Raw genomic sequence first — 6,000 nt, forward strand, 5'->3', positions numbered from 1 at the left:
ACACTATTACCCTTTCCTTGGCTCCCGGTTTATGTCATCCATATCTACTTCTGGTCACATTCATCTCTTTCTCCGTTTCCTCTGCATTGCGATTTCTTCAATCCCATTTTGATCCGGACTAAACTAGTTTTGAGTTTTTATTCTTTTTTTAATTTGTTTGAACACCACTTATAATTATTATAATGATGGCATTATTAATTTCTTGAATTGTTTCTTTCACACTACCAGACTTTTTAAATATAATTTTGTCTTTTTATACTATCATCTCATCTTTTGTTTCCAGTTAAGCTCAGTTTTGATAGCTGAAAAAAGGGATATAATATCAACCTGAGAAGATCATTTATATGGTAAAATGATATAACACACTTATTAATAGAACAATAGCTGATGTATAGTAAATGTTAAATATATAACCCAAGGGTTTTAAAAATTCCTTAAAAAAGACTAAATTTTCTATTTCTTAAAGTAATTTTTCAAGTAATAATCTTTCTTTATGTATATGTTTTTTCACCTTTCATTTCTCAGGACTTTAAAACTAATTCCATATTTTGTCTTTCTAAATAGTTTTATTATGATATATTAAATAATTTACATACTGTACAATTTGCCAACTTGAAGTATATAGTTCAATTTATTGAGTAAATTTATGAAGTTGTAGAACCATCGTCGCCACAGTCCAATTTTAGAACATTTTCATTATCCAAAAATAACCTGTTACATCGATTTGCAGTTGTTCCTCTTATTCACCTCAGCCCCAGAAACTACTAATTAACTTTCTATCTCTATATATTTGTCTTTTCTGGACATTTTATGTAAAGGGATCATAAAATATGTTGACTTTTGTGTCTGGGTTCTTTCACATTGCATAATGCTTTTGAAGCACCTACATATTGTAGGGTACATCAGTGTTTCTTGTTTTAATGCTGAAAGTGTTTTATTGTACAGATATTCCCAATTTTACTTATCCATTCACCAGTTGATTGACTTTGGGTCATTTCCACTTCTGGTGAGTTTGAATAATGCTGCTATAAACATTCACAGATAAACCTTGTGTTTGTCTTTGCAAACAAATGTTTTCATCTCTCTTGAATAGATTACTAGTAGTGGAATTTTTGAGTTGTATGGTAAATATATGTTTAAATTTTGCTTATTTAGTTTAATTTTTGAAACATATAAGAGTATCACATACTCAGAAATGGAAACAAATTTAAAACATGAAAAAAGTATTAAAATATCAAAATTTCCACTTTATTCTATATTTTACATTTTTGCTTTTTTTAAGGAGTTGTTTTAGGTTCACAGCAAAATTAAGGGAAGGCAGAGATTTTCCATGTACTCCCTGCTTTCAAATATACATCAGTTCAGTTCAGTTCAATTCAGTCGCTCAGTTGTGTCCGACTCTTTGCGACCCCATGAATTGCAGCACGCCAGGCCTCCCTGTCCATCACCAACTCCTGGAGTTGACTCAGATTCACGTCCATCGAGTCAGTGATGCCATCCAGCCATCTCATCCTCGGTCATCCCCTTCTCCTCCTGCCCCCAATCCCTCCCAGCATCAGAGTCTTTTCCAATGAGTCAGCTCTTCGCATGAGGTGGTCAAAGTACTGGAGCTTCAGCTTTAGCATCATTCTTTCCAAAGAACACCCAGGGCTGATCTCCTTTAGGATGAACTGGTGGGATCTCCTTGCAGCCCAAGGGACTTTCAAGAGTCTTCTCCAACACGACAGTTCAAAAGCATCAATTCTTTGGTGCTCAGCTTTCTTCACAGTGCAAGTCTCACATCCATACATGACTACTGGAAAAACCATAGCCTTGACTAGACGGACCTTTGTTGGCAAAGTAATATCTCTGCTTTTTAATATACTATCTAGGTTGGTCATAACTTTCCTTCCAAGGAGTAAGCGTCTTTTAATTTCATGGCTGCAGTCACTATCTGCAGTGATTTTGGAGCCAAAAAAAATAGTCTGACACTGTTTCCACTGTTTCCCCATCTGTTTCCCATGGAGTGCTTGAATGTCTTTTCATGTTCTTATCAGTCATTTGTATACCTTCTCTGGTGCAAATATTTTGCCCATATAAAATGTGTTATTTGTCTTTCTATTGAGTTTAAAATCTTCATTTTATATTCTGGGTTCTATATGTGTTATTGTTGTTTATTGCTTTATCCTCTTAGAAAGGGAGGTAGTCTATACAGCCTTTCCACTTCCATATATTGGTGTGGCAGATGCTTTCTTAGTGAAATGAGCACATTTATATTAACAATGTGTCATGTAGACTGAGGACCACAAGGAGAGGGTAGAAATTCAGAAAGTCGGATCTCTGGGACTTTTCTTTCTGCACATTCTCTCTTACTTTAAACTATTTAATGTGATATCAGATTAAAAGAGTATCATAATAGAAAAAGTATCATTGGAGTTACAGATTTTTCTCTTAATTCAGGATGAGTCAACCTCATTTGTGAGAATTTGTGTTAGTGGTTTTCAACTTTGGATAGACTTTGAATCATCTGGTGAGCCTTATACATAATCATTGCCTATGATCAACCACCAGATTTTGTTGTAAACACCCTGAGGTACAGCTCGGGTAATGGGGAGTTTTAAAAAGTCTCCAGGTGATTCTAGTGTGCTGTCAAGGTTGAGAAGTACTGAGCTAAACAAAGCAGTTGTGCCTGGAGTTTTCTGTCTGTTGACAATAGGTAACTTACTGCTACACGCTTAGCTGGCAAGTAAATCGGTTCTTATTTCACCTGCGATGTGAGTCCATGGCGCGGCCGCATAACCTTCACGTTGGTCATGTGTACGTGAGCATGTGGTTTCCACTCCAATCAGAGGGAGAAGGCACTGCAATTAAGGCACCATTCAGAAACTATCTGAGAAATGTGGAAAACAGGGACTCAGCCTTCAGCTAAACCTTTCCTCAAATGTTTCCTACAGGCAGTGGGTAGACAGGCAGGAAAAATGTTGCCATCTGACCTACATTCTGCATTTCACTTACTTTCCATAACACTGTATCAGTGATTCTCAACCATTAATGTGCTTCAGAATCACCTGGAGACCTAATGAAGAACAGAGATACAGACACATTAAATATTAATGGTTGGTACAAGTATTAACGATTAATAGGTAAAAACCTGGGCCTCTGTATTTTAATCAAGTTTCTCAGGTTCTGGCATATCAAAGTCTGAAAATCATTACACTAAGGCATTTTCTTGAGAACTTTCATTAGAAGGTTCTTGTAAAGGAGGTTTGTGGTCTGTTTTGATATATGCTCTGCTGCAATTCAAACTTGGATATACATAGAGATTTCTTGAGCTGCTGTCATCCTAGTTTACTTGATTTTTGTGTTTGGAATGCATTATATGTATCAAACACTGAGCATAGTCAAAAGCATAACAATACAGAACAGCAGTTTGTAAATGTGTTTAATCCCATAATTTGTTCTTGCCTGAAAGTCTGGCAGCAGCAGCAGCAAAAGTCGGGAGATGTTCTGATTGCATATTGTTGTGTAACAAACCACTGAAAAACTTAGTGGCACAAATCAACAACTATTTTATTGGGCTTACAGATTCTGTGAATCAAGAATTTGGACAGGACATTGCAGAAACCATTTGTCGTTACTCCATGATGGCTGGGGCCTCCGTAGGAGAACTTGAAAACTAGGTAATTTAAATGACAGCAGGTTAGAATATTTTTGAGAATTTTAAACTCATATGTTGGCACTTGAGCTGCGATGTCTCCATGCTGAACTTAGTGGGGACTGTTGACCTGAGTGCCTACACATAGTCTTTCCAAGCTTGAGCTTCCTCATAGCATGGCAAACCCAGGGTAACTGGATATCTTGCATGGTGGCTGAGGGATCCAACGTGAGTATTCCTACAAATAATGTCAAACTAAATGCGCTGTGACTTTGGATGGAACGATGCCAGGCATATCTGGGTAATTTCAGTTTCAGAGGAAAGGGTTTTCAAAGTCCACAGTTCATGTCAATGATTTCAATTTCGACTTTTATATCTTTCTCAAGTGAAAGAGCTTCTCAGTCAATTATTTTTTCTTATCTGAATTGCCAGCTTTTCTTCTTGTCTCTTCACACTTAGGTGACAAATTTGTACCAGAATCATAACATCATGCTCCATATTGTTACACTGAAGTCTGTTTTAAATTAGAACGCTATAAAGAATCTTAGAAATAGCAATGTTGAGGTGACTTTGTTGAAAATGAAATTAGTAAGCCCAATCTCCTGTCACTCAAATAAAGGAAAATTCATTGCTCTAACCCCAATGCAGGATGATATCAGGTCTCCTGGGTACGTTAGCTGAAGAGGAGGTTTTGTCTGGTTTAGGAGACCACCTAGGCCTCCCCAAGAATGTCTTCATTTTTCACTGTTTCAGAGAATGCATCAGCCATTTGATCTATGGAATGTATCTAAGGCAGGGAAAAGAGAAATTATAATTCTTAAGGTAGGATGACAAGGGAATGAACAGTCCCCGATCTCAGTAAGTCTAGCCAGTTACAGAGTTTCTGCAGAGCTAGTGAAACAATACCAAAATGTCTCTTGGCAACAATACCCACTGGATCGTATCAGAAAGGGATCAAATTGATGCTGCAGTTTCTAGCAAACAAGGCAGTGAAGTCAGCTATTAGCTGGATGTGGGGTGTATCTGGGGAAGACTTGGTTAGTTATTATGTTTCTGGTTAGTACAAAATCAGAGAGGGAAGGTTATAGTGAGCTAGAATTTTATCTTGCCTGAGGAATAAGTTTAGAATAACAAGATTCCCGTTCTCTATATTCTGACATACTTCTGGTTATCTGAGAACCAGGGTTATTATCCTACTTTCAAAAAACATCTCCCCAAGGTAAATGCCATAGTCAGTGTACCATCCCAGTGATTCAGAAGGCAAGGTACCAGAGCCCATGTGTGTTTGACTGGAGTGGCAATGATGGAAGCAGCCCTTAAGGCTTCCTTACTGCCTGCTTACTGCCTCCTCCCTCACTCAACGTGCTCTTCCGTGACTTTTTCTAACTTCATCTCAGACTTACATTCTCAGAACTGACACCTCTGTCCTATACTCTCATGCTTACTCCTGCTTGATCTGCCTTCTCCAACGTCCCCTTTATTTCCTGACTTTGTTACAGCAGTCTTGGCTTTAGGTCTATGAATTCGATTTTAGAAACCTGCCTACACTCTTTCTTGCGATGCTCTCTGGAGCAGCTTCTCTGAGTGAGACCATGATTGATGATGAATCCACAGTGAAACAGAAACTGGAGCAATAGCATGGTTATTCAGGTTGCCTTTTTCCTTTACTCCCCATCAACTATCATATAAACATGCTCTACAGTGGATTTGGCCTCTCTGTCTGAAAATGGTGGACAGAATTAGGGTCCCCCAGGTGGCAGGGGCAAAGCACACCTGGTGAAGAAGAGTAAAAGAAGAGTTTGCCCACAGCTTAAGGTGTGGGCCATTCAGATACGACAAGGAGATTGTGGGGTGTGACTCGGGGTTTAGGGAAGCATTGTCATACTTGTTTTTTATCTAGATCAGAAATGTAGGGCCCATACTGACACCTAACAGCAAATTTCTCTTACTTTCTTTGGGGCATTGATAGGATAATTTCTTATATATATACATGATGCTGCTGCTAAGTCGCTTCAGTCGTGTCCGACTCTGTGTGACCCCATAGACGGAAGCCCACCAGGCTCCCCCGTCCCTGGGATTCTCCAGGCAAGAACACTGGAGTGGGTTGCCATTTCCTTCTCCAATGCATGAAAGTGAAAAGTGAAAGTGACGTCGCTCAGTTGTGTCTGACTCCCAGTGACCCCATGGACTGCAACCTACCAGGCTCCTCCATGCATGGGATTTTCCAGGCAAGAGTACTGGAGTGGGGTGCCATTGCCTTCTCTGATATATATATACATGCACATATATAAATATCAAAAGATATGTAATTTTAAGCAATATGGATTTTAAATGAAAACATTTGACTCAATATAATTCTCAAAGAG

The sequence above is a fragment of the Ovis canadensis genome, chromosome 4 (genome assembly GCF_042477335.2).
Source record: "Ovis canadensis isolate MfBH-ARS-UI-01 breed Bighorn chromosome 4, ARS-UI_OviCan_v2, whole genome shotgun sequence".
Classification (NCBI taxonomy): Eukaryota; Metazoa; Chordata; class Mammalia; order Artiodactyla; family Bovidae; genus Ovis; species Ovis canadensis.